This window comes from Gorilla gorilla, chromosome 23 (genome assembly GCF_029281585.2).
Source record: "Gorilla gorilla gorilla isolate KB3781 chromosome 23, NHGRI_mGorGor1-v2.1_pri, whole genome shotgun sequence".
Classification (NCBI taxonomy): Eukaryota; Metazoa; Chordata; class Mammalia; order Primates; family Hominidae; genus Gorilla; species Gorilla gorilla.
The window spans coordinates 11,426,609-11,441,348 of NC_086018.1; positions in this window are offsets into that span (position 1 = coordinate 11,426,609).

The following is a 14,740-nucleotide window of genomic DNA, read 5'->3' on the forward strand; positions in this document are numbered from 1 at the left end:
GCAGTTTGGAAACACACTTTTTGAAGGATCTGCAAGTGGATATTTGGATAACTGTGAAGATATCGTTGGAAACGGGAATATCTTCATATAAAATCTAGACAGAAGCATTCTCACAAACTTCTTTGTGATGTGTGTCCTCAACTAACAGACTTAAACCTTTCTGTTGATAGAGCAGTTTGGAATCACTTCTTTTGTAGAATCTGTAAGTGGATATTTGGATAGCTCTATCGATTTCGTTGGAAACGGGAATATCTTCATCTAAATTCTAGACAGAAGCACTATTAGAAACTACTTTCTGAAATCTGCATTCAAGTCACAGAGCGGAACATTCCCTTTCATAGAGCAGGTTTGAAACACTCTTTCTGTAGTATCTGGAAGTGGACATTTCGAGCGCATTAAGGCCTACGGTGAAAACTGAAATATCTTCCCATAAAAAAGAGACAGAAGGATTTTCAGAAACTTCTTTAGGATGTGTGTCCTCAACTACCAGAGCTGATCCTTTCTATTGATACAGTAGTTTGGAAACACTCTTTTTGAAGAATCTGCAAGTGGATATTTTGTTTAAAGTGAAGATTTCGTTGGAAACGGGAACATCTTTATATAAAATCTAGACAGAAGCATTCTCAGAAACTTCTTTGTGATGTGTGCCCTCATCTAACAGAGTTCAACCTTTCTTTTCATAGAGTAGTTTGGAACCACTCTTTTTGTAGAATCTGCAAGTAGATATTTGGATAGCTCTAACGATTTCGTTGGAAACGGGAATATCTTCATCTAAAATCTAGACAGAAGCACTCTCAGAAACTACTTTGTGATATCTGCATTCAACTCACAAAGCTGAAGATTCCCTTTCTTAGAGAAGGTTTGGAACACTCTTTCTGTATTATCTGCAAGTGGACATTTGGAGCGCATTCGGGCCTACGGTGAAAACTGAAATATCTTCCCATAAAAACGAGACAGAAGCATTCTCAGAAACTTCTTTGTGACGTGTGTCCTCAACTAACGGAGTTGAACCTTTCTTTTGATAGAGCAGTTTGGAAACACACTTTTTGTAGAATCTGCAAGTGGATATTTGGATAACTGTGAAGATATCGTTGGAAACGGGAATATCTTCATATAAAATCTAGACAGAAGCATTCTCACAAACTTCTTTGTGATGTGTGTCCTCAACTAACAGACTTAAACCTTTCTGTTGATAGAGCAGTTTGGAATCACTTCTTTTGTAGAATCTGCAAGTGGATATTTGGATAGCTCTATCGATTTCGTTGGAAACGGTAATATATTCTTCTAAAATCTAGACAGAAGCACCCTCAGAAACTACTTTGTGATATCTGCATTCAACTCACAATGCTGACGATTCCCTTTCTTAGAGAAGGTTTGGAACACTCTTTCTGTAGTATCTGCAAGTGGACATTTCGAGCGCATTCGGGCCTAAGGTGAAAAGGGAAATATCTTCCCATAAAAACGAGACAGAAGCATTCTCAGAAACTTATTTGGGATGTGTGTCCTCAACTAACAGAGATGAAACTTTCTTTGGATACAGCAGTTTAGAAAAACTCTTTTTGTAGAAGCTGCAAGTGGATATTTGGATGACTCTGAAGATTTCATTGGAAAAGGGAATATCTTCATATAAAATCTAGACAGAAGCATTCTCAGAAACTTCTTTGTGATGTGTGTCCTCAAATAAAGGAGTTGAACCTTTCTTTTGATAGAGGAGTTTGGAAACACTCTTTTTGTAGAATCTGTAAGTGGATATTTTGATAGAGCTAATGATTTCGTTGGAAACGGGAATATCTTCATATGAAATCTAGACCGAAGCAGTCTCAGAAACAACTTCTTGATGAGTGTCCTCAGCTAACACAGTTCATCCTTTCTTTTGATACAGCAGTTTGCAAACACTCTTTTTGTAGAATCTGCAAGTGGATATTTGGATAACTGTGAAGATTTCGTTGGAAACGGGAATATCTTCATCTAAATTCTAGACAGAAGCACTGTCAGAAACTACTTTCTGATATCTGCATTCAAGTCACAGAGCAGAACTTTCCCTTTCATAGAGCAGGTTTGAAACACTCTTTCTGTAGTATCTGGAAGTGGAGATTTCGAGCACATTAAGGCCTACGGTGAAAACTGAAATATCTTCCCATAAAAAAGAGACAGAAGGATTTTCAGAAACTTATTTAGGATGTGTGTCCTCAACTACCAGAGCTGATCCTTTCTATTGAAACAGCAGTTTGGAAACACTCTTTTTGTAGAATCTGCAAGTGGATATTTGAATAACTGTGAAGATTTCGTTGGAAACGGGAATATCTTCATATAAAATCTAGACAGAAGCATTCTCAGAAACTTTTTTGTGATGTGTGTCCTCAACTAACAGAGTTCAACCTTTCCTTTGATACAGCAGTTTGGAAACACTCTTTTTGTAGAACCTGCAAGTGGATATTTTGTTTAATGTGAAGATTTCGTTGGAAACGGGAACATCTTCATATAAAATCTAGACAGAAGCATTCTCAGAAACTTCTTTGTGATGTGTGTCCTCATCTAACAGAGTTCAACCTTTCTTTTCATAGAGTAGTTTGGAACCACTCTTTTTGTAGAATCTGCAAGTAGATATTTGGATAGCTCTAACGATTTCGTTGGAAACGGGAATATCTTCATCTAAAATCTAGGCAGAAGCACTCTCAGAAACTACTTTGTGATATCTGCATTCAACTCACAAAGCTGAAGATTCCCTTTCTTAGAGAAGGTTTGGAACACTCTTTCTGTAGTATCTGCAAGTGGACATTTCGAGCGCATTCCGGCCTACGGTGAAAACTGAAATATCTTCCCATAAAAACGAGACAGAAGCATTCTCAGAAACTTCTTTGTGATGTGTGTCCTCAACTAACGGAGTTGAACCTTTCTTTTGATAGAGCAGTTTGGAAACACTCTTTTTGTAGAATCTGCAAGTGGATATTTGAATAACTGTGAAGATTTCCTTGGAAACGGGAATATCGTCATCTAAAATCTAGACAGAAGCATTCTCAGAAACTTTGTTGTGGTGTGTGTCCTCAACAAACAGATTTCAACCTTTCCTTTGTTACAGCAGTTTGGAAACACACTTTCTGTAGAATCTGCAAGTGGATATTTGGGTAGCTCTAACGATTTCATTGGAAACGGGAATATCTTCATCTAAAATCTAGACAGAAGCTCTCTCAGAAACTACTTTGTGATATCTGCATTGAACTCACAGAGCTGAACATTCCCTTTCTTAGAGCAGGTTTGGAACACTCTTTCTGTAGTATCTGCAAGTGGAGATTTTGAGCGCTTTCAGGCCTAAGGTGAAAAGGGAAATGTCTTCCCATAAAAACGAGACAGAAGCATTCTCAGAAACTTATTTGGGATGTGTGTCCTCACCTAACAGACTTAAACCTTTCTGTTGATAGAGCAGTTTGGAATCACTTCTTTTGTAGAATCTGTAAGTGGATATTTGGATAGCTCTATTGATTTCGTTGGAAACGGTAATATATTCATCTAAAATCTAGACAGAAGCACCCTCAGAAACTACTTTGTGATATCTGCATTCAACTCACAATGCTGACGATTCCCTTTCTTAGAGAAGGTTTGGAACACTCTTTCTGTAGTATCTGCATGTGGACATTTAGAGCGCATTTGGGCCTACGGTGAAAACTGAAATATCTTCCCATAAAAACGAGACAGAAGCATTTTCAGAAACTTCTTTGTGATGTGTGTCCTCAACTAACAGACTTAAACCTTTCTGTTGATAGAGCAGTTTGGAATCACTTCTTTTGTAGAATCTGTAAGTGGATATTTGGATAGCTCTATCGATTTGGTTGGAAACGGGAATATCTTCATCTAAATTCTAGACAGAAGCATTGTCAGAAACTACTTTCTGATATCTGCATTCAAGTCACAGAGCGGAACATTCCCTTTCATAGAGCAGGTTTGAAACACTCTTTCTGTAGTATCTGGAAGTGGACATTTCGAGCGCATAAAGGCCTACGGTGAAAACTGAAATATCTTCCCATAAAAAAGAGACAGAAGGATTTTCAGAAACTTATTTAGGATGTGTGTCCTCAACTACCAGAGCTGATCCTTTCTATTGATACAGCAGTTTGGAAACACACTTTTTGTAGAACCGGCAAGTGGATATTTTGTTTAAAGTGAAGATTTCGTTGGAAACGGGAACATCTTCATATAAAATCTAGACAGAAGCATTCTCAGAAACTTCTTTGTGATGTGTGTCCTCATCTAACAGAGTTCAACCTTTCTTTTCATAGAGTAGTTTGGAACCACTCTTTTTGTAGAATCTGCAAGTTGATATTTGGATAGCTCTAACGATTTCGTTGGAAACGGGAATATCTTCATCTAAAATCTAGACAGAAGCACTCTCAGAAACTACTTTGTGATATCGGCATTCAACTCACAATGCTGAAGATTCCCTTTCTTAGAGAAGGTTTGGAACACTCTTTCTGTAGTATCTGCAAGTGGACATTTCGAGCGCATTAGGGCCTTAGGTGAAAAGGGAAATATCTTCCCATAAAAACGAGACAGAAGCATTCTCAGAAACTTCTTTGTGATGTGTGTCCTCAACTAACGGAGGTGAACCTTTCTTTTGATAGAGCAGTTTGGAAACACACTTTTTGTAGAATCTGCAAGTGGATATTTGAATAACTGTGAAGATTTCATTGGAAACGGGAATATCGTCATATAAAATCTAGACAGAAGCATTCTCAGAAACTTTTTTGTGGTGTGTGTCCTCAACTAACAGATTTCAACCTTTCCTTTCTTACAGCAGTCTGGAAACACACTTTTTGTAGAATCTGCAAGTGGATATTTGGATAGCTCTAACGATTTCATTGGAAACGGGAATATCTTCATCTAAAATCTAGACAGAAGCTCTCTCAGAAACTACTTTGTGATATCTGCATTGACCTCACAGAGCTGAACATTCCCTTTCTTAGAGCAGGTTTGGAACACTCTTTCTGTAGTATCTGCAAGTGGAGATTTCGAGCGCTTTCAGGCCTAAGGTGAAAGGGAAATATCTTCCCATAAAAACGAGACAGAAGCATTCTCAGAAACTTATTTGGGATGTGTGTCCTCAACTAACAGAGATGAAACTTTCTTTGGATACAGCAGTTTAGAAAAACTCTTTTTGTAGAAGCTGCAAGTGGATATTTGGATGACTCTGAAGATTTCATTGGAAAAGGGAATATCTTCATATAAAATCTAGACAGAAGCATTCTCAGAAACTTCTTTGTGATGTGTGTCCTCAAATAAAGGAGTTGAACCTTTCTTTTGATAGAGGAGTTTGGAAACACTCTTTTTGTAGAATCTGTAAGTGGATATTTTGATAGAGCTAATGATTTCGTTGGAAACGGGAATATCTTCATATGAAATCTAGACCGAAGCAGTCTCAGAAACAACTTCTTGATGAGTGTCCTCAGCTAACACAGTTCATCCTTTCTTTTGATACAGCAGTTTGCAAACACTCTTTTTGTAGAATCTGCAAGTGGATATTTGGATAACTGTGAAGATTTCGTTGGAAACGGGAATATCTTCATCTAAATTCTAGACAGAAGCACTGTCAGAAACTACTTTCTGATATCTGCATTCAAGTCACAGAGCAGAACTTTCCCTTTCATAGAGCAGGTTTGAAACACTCTTTCTGTAGTATCTGGAAGTGGAGATTTCGAGCACATTAAGGCCTACGGTGAAAACTGAAATATCTTCCCATAAAAAAGAGACAGAAGGATTTTCAGAAACTTATTTAGGATGTGTGTCCTCAACTACCAGAGCTGATCCTTTCTATTGAAACAGCAGTTTGGAAACACTCTTTTTGTAGAATCTGCAAGTGGATATTTGAATAACTGTGAAGATTTCGTTGGAAACGGGAATATCTTCATATAAAATCTAGACAGAAGCATTCTCAGAAACTTTTTTGTGATGTGTGTCCTCAACTAACAGAGTTCAACCTTTCCTTTGATACAGCAGTTTGGAAACACTCTTTTTGTAGAACCTGCAAGTGGATATTTTGTTTAATGTGAAGATTTCGTTGGAAACGGGAACATCTTCATATAAAATCTAGACAGAAGCATTCTCAGAAACTTCTTTGTGATGTGTGTCCTCATCTAACAGAGTTCAACCTTTCTTTTCATAGAGTAGTTTGGAACCACTCTTTTTGTAGAATCTGCAAGTAGATATTTGGATAGCTCTAACGATTTCGTTGGAAACGGGAATATCTTCATCTAAAATCTAGGCAGAAGCACTCTCAGAAACTACTTTGTGATATCTGCATTCAACTCACAAAGCTGAAGATTCCCTTTCTTAGAGAAGGTTTGGAACACTCTTTCTGTAGTATCTGCAAGTGGACATTTCGAGCGCATTCCGGCCTACGGTGAAAACTGAAATATCTTCCCATAAAAACGAGACAGAAGCATTCTCAGAAACTTCTTTGTGATGTGTGTCCTCAACTAACGGAGTTGAACCTTTCTTTTGATAGAGCAGTTTGGAAACACTCTTTTTGTAGAATCTGCAAGTGGATATTTGAATAACTGTGAAGATTTCCTTGGAAACGGGAATATCGTCATCTAAAATCTAGACAGAAGCATTCTCAGAAACTTTGTTGTGGTGTGTGTCCTCAACAAACAGATTTCAACCTTTCCTTTGTTACAGCAGTTTGGAAACACACTTTCTGTAGAATCTGCAAGTGGATATTTGGGTAGCTCTAACGATTTCATTGGAAACGGGAATATCTTCATCTAAAATCTAGACAGAAGCTCTCTCAGAAACTACTTTGTGATATCTGCATTGAACTCACAGAGCTGAACATTCCCTTTCTTAGAGCAGGTTTGGAACACTCTTTCTGTAGTATCTGCAAGTGGAGATTTTGAGCGCTTTCAGGCCTAAGGTGAAAAGGGAAATGTCTTCCCATAAAAACGAGACAGAAGCATTCTCAGAAACTTATTTGGGATGTGTGTCCTCACCTAACAGACTTAAACCTTTCTGTTGATAGAGCAGTTTGGAATCACTTCTTTTGTAGAATCTGTAAGTGGATATTTGGATAGCTCTATTGATTTCGTTGGAAACGGTAATATATTCTTCTAAAATCTAGACAGAAGCACCCTCAGAAACTACTTTGTGATATCTGCATTCAACTCACAATGCTGACGATTCCCTTTCTTAGAGAAGGTTTGGAACACTCTTTCTGTAGTATCTGCAAGTGGACATTTAGAGCGCATTTGGGCCTACGGTGAAAACTGAAATATCTTCCCATAAAAACGAGACAGAAGCATTTTCAGAAACTTCTTTGTGATGTGTGTCCTCAACTAACAGACTTAAACCTTTCTGTTGATAGAGCAGTTTGGAATCACTTCTTTTGTAGAATCTGTAAGTGGATATTTGGATAGCTCTATCGATTTCGTTGGAAACGGGAATATCTTCATCTAAATTCTAGACAGAAGCATTGTCAGAAACTACTTTCTGATATCTGCATTCAAGTCACAGAGCGGAACATTCCCTTTCATAGAGCAGGTTTGAAACACTCTTTCTGTAGTATCTGGAAGTGGACATTTCGAGCGCCTAAAGGCCTACGGTGAAAACTGAAATATCTTCCCATAAAAAAGAGACAGAAGGATTTTCAGAAACTTATTTAGGATGTGTGTCCTCAACTACCAGAGCTGATCCTTTCTATTGATACAGCAGTTTGGAAACACACTTTTTGTAGAACCGGCAAGTGGATATTTTGTTTAAAGTGAAGATTTCGTTGGAAACGGGAACATCTTCATATAAAATCTAGACAGAAGCATTCTCAGAAACTTCTTTGTGATGTGTGTCCTCATCTAACAGAGTTCAACCTTTCTTTTCATAGAGTAGTTTGGAACCACTCTTTTTGTAGAATCTGCAAGTTGATATTTGGATAGCTCTAACGATTTCGTTGGAAACGGGAATATCTTCATCTAAAATCTAGACAGAAGCACTCTCAGAAACTACTTTGTGATATCGGCATTCAACTCACAATGCTGAAGATTCCCTTTCTTAGAGAAGGTTTGGAACACTCTTTCTGTAGTATCTGCAAGTGGACATTTCGAGCGCATTAGGGCCTTAGGTGAAAAGGGAAATATCTTCCCATAAAAACGAGACAGAAGCATTCTCAGAAACTTCTTTGTGATGTGTGTCCTCAACTAACGGAGGTGAACCTTTCTTTTGATAGAGCAGTTTGGAAACACACTTTTTGTAGAATCTGCAAGTGGATATTTGAATAACTGTGAAGATTTCATTGGAAACGGGAATATCGTCATATAAAATCTAGACAGAAGCATTCTCAGAAACTTTTTTGTGGTGTGTGTCCTCAACTAACAGATTTCAACCTTTCCTTTGTTACAGCAGTTTGGAAACACACTTTTTGTAGAATCTGCAAGTGGATATTTGGATAGCTCTAACGATTTCATTGGAAACGGGAATATCTTCATCTAAAATCTAGACAGAAGCTCTCTCAGAAACTACTTTGTGATATCTGCATTAAACTCACAGAGCTGAACTTTCCCTTTCTTAGAGCAGGTTTGGAACACTCTTTCTGTAGTATCTGCAAGTGGAGATTTCGAGCGCTTTCAGGCCTAAGGTGAAAAGGGAAATATCTTCCCATAAAAACGAGACAGAAGCATTCTCAGAAACTTATTTGGGATGTGTGTCCTCAACTAACAGAGATGAAACTTTCTTTGGATACAGCAGTTTAGAAAAACTCTTTTTGTAGAAGCTGCAAGTGGATATTTGGATGACTCTGAAGATTTCATTGGAAAAGGGAATATCTTCATATAAAATCTAGACAGAAGCATTCTCAGAAACTTCTTTGTGATGTGTGTCCTCAAATAAAGGAGTTGAACCTTTCTTTTGATAGAGGAGTTTGGAAACACTCTTTTTGTAGAATCTGTAAGTGGATATTTTGATAGAGCTAATGATTTCGTTGGAAACGGGAATATCTTCATATGAAATCTAGACCGAAGCATTCTCAGAAACTTCTTCTTGATGAGTGTCCTCAGCTAACACAGTTCATCCTTTCTTTTGATACAGTAGTTTGCAAACACTCTTTTTGTAGAATCTGCAAGTGGATATTTGGATAACTGTGAAGATTTCGTTGGAAACGGGAATATCTTCATATAAAATCTAGACAGAAGCATTCTCAGAAACTTCTTTGTGATGTGTGTCCTCAACTAACAGAGTTGAACCATTCTTTTGATACAGTAGTTTGGAAACACACTTTTTGTAGAATCTGCAAGTGGATATTTGGATAGCTCTTTCGATTTCGTTGGAAACGGGAATATCTTCATCTAATTTCTAGACAGAAGCACTGTCAGAAACTACTTTCTGATATCTGCATTCAAGTCACAGAGCGGAACATTCCCTTTCATAGAGCAGGTTTCAAACACTCTTTCTGTAGTATCTGGAAGTGGACATTTCCAGCGCATTAAGGCCTACTGTGAAAACTGAAATATCTTCCCATAAAAAAGAGACAGAGGGATTTTCAGAAACTTATTTAGGATGTGTGTCCTCAACTACCAGAGCTGATCCTTTCTATTGAAACAGCAGTTTGGAAACACTCTTTTTGTAGAATCTGCAAGTGGATATTTTGATAGAGCTAATGATTTCGTTGGAAACGGGAATATCTTCATATGAAATCTAGACCGAAGCATTCTCAGAAACTTCTTGATGAGTGTCCTCAGCTAACACAGTTCATCCTTTCTTTTGATACAGCAGTTTGCAAACACTCTTTTTGTAGAATCTGCAAGTGGATATTTGGATAACTGTGAAGATTTCGTTGGAAACGGGAATATCTTCATCTAAATTCTAGACAGAAGCACTGTCAGAAACTACTTTCTGATATCTGCATTCAAGTCACAGGGCGGAACTTTCCCTTTCATAGAGCAGGTTTGAAACACTCTTTCTGTAGTATCTGGAAGTGGACATTTCGAGCGCATTAAGGCCAAGGTGAAAACTGAAATATCTTCCCATAAAAAAGAGACAGAGGGATTTTCAGAAACTTATTTAGGATGTGTGTCCTCAACTACCAGAGCTGATCCTTTCTATTGAAACAGCAGTTTGGAAACACTCTTTTTGTAGAATCTGCAAGTGGATATTTGAATAACTGTGAAGATTTCGTTGGAAACGGGAATATCTTCATATAAAATCTAGACAGAAGCATTCTCAGAAACTTTTTTGTGATGTGTGTCCTCAACTAACAGAGTTCAACCTTTCCTTTGATACAGCAGTTTGGAAACACTCTTTTTGTGGAACCTGCAAGTGGATATTTTGTTTAATGTGAAGATTTCGTTGGAAACGGGAACATCTTCATATAAAATCTAGACAGAAGCATTCTCAGAAACTTCTTTGTGATGTGTGTCCTCATCTAACAGAGTTCAACCTTTCTTTTCATAGAGTTGTTTGGAACCACTCTTTTTGTAGAATCTGCAAGTAGATATTTGGATAGCTCTAACGATTTCGTTGGAAACGGGAATATCTTCATGTAAAATCTAGACAGAAGCACTCTCAGAAACTACTTTATGATATCTGCATTCAACTCACAAAGCTGAAGATTCCCTTTCTTAGAGAAGGTTTGGAACACTCTTTCTGTAGTATCTGCAAGTGGACATTTCGAGCGCATTCCGTCCTACGGTGAAAACTGAAATATCTTCCCATAAAAACGAGACAGAAGCATTCTCAGAAACTTCTTTGTGATGTGTGTCCTCAACTAACGGAGTTGAACCTTTCTTTTGATAGAGCAGTTTGGAAACACTCTTTTTGTAGAATCTGCAAGTGGATATTTGAATTAACTGTGAAGATTTCCTTGGAAACGGGAATATCGTCATCTAAAATCTAGACAGAAGCATTCTCAGAAACTTTGTTGTGGTGTGTGTCCTCAACAAACAGATTTCAACCTTTCCTTTGTTACAGCAGTTTGGAAACACACTTTCTGTAGAATCTGCAAGTGGATATTTGGGTAGCTCTAACGATTTCATTGGAAACGGGAATATCTTCATCTAAAATCTAGACAGAAGCTCTCTCAGAAACTACTTTGTGATATCTGCATTGAACTCACAGAGCTGAACATTCCCTTTCTTAGAGCAGGTTTGGAACACTCTTTCTGTAGTATCTGCAAGTGGAGATTTTGAGCGCTTTCAGGCCTAAGGTGAAAAGGGAAATGTCTTCCCATAAAAACGAGACAGAAGCATTCTCAGAAACTTATTTGGGATGTGTGTCCTCACCTAACAGACTTAAACCTTTCTGTTGATAGAGCAGTTTGGAATCACTTCTTTTGTAGAATCTGTAAGTGGATATTTGGATAGCTCTATTGATTTCGTTGGAAACGGTAATATATTCATCTAAAATCTAGACAGAAGCACCCTCAGAAACTACTTTGTGATATCTGCATTCAACTCACAATGCTGACGATTCCCTTTCTTAGAGAAGGTTTGGAACACTCTTTCTGTAGTATCTGCATGTGGACATTTAGAGCGCATTTGGGCCTACGGTGAAAACTGAAATATCTTCCCATAAAAACGAGACAGAAGCATTTTCAGAAACTTCTTTGTGATGTGTGTCCTCAACTAACAGACTTAAACCTTTCTGTTGATAGAGCAGTTTGGAATCACTTCTTTTGTAGAATCTGTAAGTGGATATTTGGATAGCTCTATCGATTTGGTTGGAAACGGGAATATCTTCATCTAAATTCTAGACAGAAGCATTGTCAGAAACTACTTTCTGATATCTGCATTCAAGTCACAGAGCGGAACATTCCCTTTCATAGAGCAGGTTTGAAACACTCTTTCTGTAGTATCTGGAAGTGGACATTTCGAGCGCATAAAGGCCTACGGTGAAAACTGAAATATCTTCCCATAAAAAAGAGACAGAAGGATTTTCAGAAACTTATTTAGGATGTGTGTCCTCAACTACCAGAGCTGATCCTTTCTATTGATACAGCAGTTTGGAAACACACTTTTTGTAGAACCGGCAAGTGGATATTTTGTTTAAAGTGAAGATTTCGTTGGAAACGGGAACATCTTCATATAAAATCTAGACAGAAGCATTCTCAGAAACTTCTTTGTGATGTGTGTCCTCATCTAACAGAGTTCAACCTTTCTTTTCATAGAGTAGTTTGGAACCACTCTTTTTGTAGAATCTGCAAGTTGATATTTGGATAGCTCTAACGATTTCGTTGGAAACGGGAATATCTTCATCTAAAATCTAGACAGAAGCACTCTCAGAAACTACTTTGTGATATCGGCATTCAACTCACAATGCTGAAGATTCCCTTTCTTAGAGAAGGTTTGGAACACTCTTTCTGTAGTATCTGCAAGTGGACATTTCGAGCGCATTAGGGCCTTAGGTGAAAAGGGAAATATCTTCCCATAAAAACGAGACAGAAGCATTCTCAGAAACTTCTTTGTGATGTGTGTCCTCAACTAACGGAGGTGAACCTTTCTTTTGATAGAGCAGTTTGGAAACACACTTTTTGTAGAATCTGCAAGTGGATATTTGAATAACTGTGAAGATTTCATTGGAAACGGGAATATCGTCATATAAAATCCAGACAGAAGCATTCTCAGAAACTTTTTTGTGGTGTGTGTCCTCAACTAACAGATTTCAACCTTTCCTTTGTTACAGCAGTTTGGAAACACACTTTTTGTAGAATCTGCAAGTGGATATTTGGATAGCTCTATCAATTTCATTGGAAACGGGAATATCTTCATCTAAAACCTAGACAGAAGCTCTCTCAGAAACTACTTTGTGATATCTGCATTGAACTCACAGAGCTGAACATTCCCTTTCTTAGAGCAGGTTTCGAACACTCTTTCTGTAGTATCTGCAAGTGGAGACTTCGAGCGCTTTCAGGCCTAAGGTGAAAAGGGAAATATCTTCCCATAAAAAAGAGACAGAAGCATTCTCAGAAACTTATTTGGGATGTGTGTCCTCAACTAACAGAGATGAAACTTTCTTTGGATACAGCAGTTTAGAAAAACTCTTTTTGTAGAAGCTGCAAGTGGATATTTGGATGACTCTGAAGATTTCATTGGAAAAGGGAATATCTTCATATAAAATCTAGACAGAAGCATTCTCAGAAACTTCTTTGTGATGTGTGTCCTCAACTAAAGGAGTTGAAACTTTCTTTTGATAGAGGAGTTTGGAAACACTCTTTTTGTAGAATCTGTAAGTGGATATTTTGATAGAGCTAATGATTTCGTTGGAAACGGGAATATCTTCATATGAAATCTAGACCGAAGCATTCTCAGAAACTTCTTGATGAGTGTCCTCAGCTAACACAGTTCATCCTTTCTTTTGATACAGCAGTTTGCAAACACTCTTTTTGTAGAATCTGCAAGTGGATATTTGGATAACTGTGAAGATTTCGTTGGAAACGGGAATATCTTCATCTAAATTCTAGACAGAAGCACTGTCAGAAACTACTTTCTGATATCTGCATTCAAGTCACAGGGCGGAACTTTCCCTTTCATAGAGCAGGTTTGAAACACTCTTTCTGTAGTATCTGGAAGTGGACATTTCGAGCGCATTAAGGCCAAGGTGAAAACTGAAATATCTTCCCATAAAAAAGAGACAGAAGGATTTTCAGAAACTTATTTAGGATGTGTGTCCTCAACTACCAGAGCTGATCCTTTCTATTGAAACAGCAGTTTGGAAACACTCTTTTTGTAGAATCTGCAAGTGGATATTTGAATAACTGTGAAGATTTCGTTGGAAACGGGAATATCTTCATATAAAATCTAGACAGAAGCATTCTCAGAAACTTTTTTGTGATGTGTGTCCTCAACTAACAGAGTTCAACCTTTCCTTTGATACAGCAGTTTGGAAACACTCTTTTTGTGGAACCTGCAAGTGGATATTTTGTTTAATGTGAAGATTTCGTTGGAAACGGGAACATCTTCATATAAAATCTAGACAGAAGCATTCTCAGAAACTTCTTTGTGATGTGTGTCCTCATCTAACAGAGTTCAACCTTTCTTTTCATAGAGTAGTTTGGAACCACTCTTTTTGTAGAATCTGCAAGTAGATATTTGGATAGCTCTAACGATTTCGTTGGAAACGGGAATATCTTCATCTAAAATCTAGACAGAAGCACTCTCAGAAACTACTTTGTGATATCTGCATTCAATTCACAAAGCTGAAGATTCCCTTTCTTAGAGAAGGTTTGGAACACTCTTTCTGTATTATCTGCAAGTGGACATTTGGAGCGCATTCGGGCCTACGGTGAAAACTGAAATATCTTCCCATAAAAACGAGACAGAAGCATTCTCAGAAACTTCTTTGTGACGTGTGTCCTCAACTAACGGAGTTGAACCTTTCTTTTGATAGAGCAGTTTGGAAACACTCTTTTTGTAGAATCTGCAAGTGGATATTTGGATAACTGTGAAGATATCGTTGGAAACGGGAATATCTTCATATAAAATCTAGACAGAAGCATTCTCACAAACTTCTTTGTGATGTGTGTCCTCAACTAACAGACTTAAACCTTTCTGTTGATAGAGCAGTTTGGAATCACTTCTTTTGTAGAATCTGCAAGTGGATATTTTGATAGCTCTATCGATTTCGTTGGAAACGGTAATATATTCTTCTAAAATCTAGACAGAAGCACCCTCAGAAACTACTTTGTGATATCTGCATTCAACTCACAATGCTGACGATTCCCTTTCTTAGAGAAGGTTTGGAACACTCTTTCTGTAGTATCTGCAAGTGGACA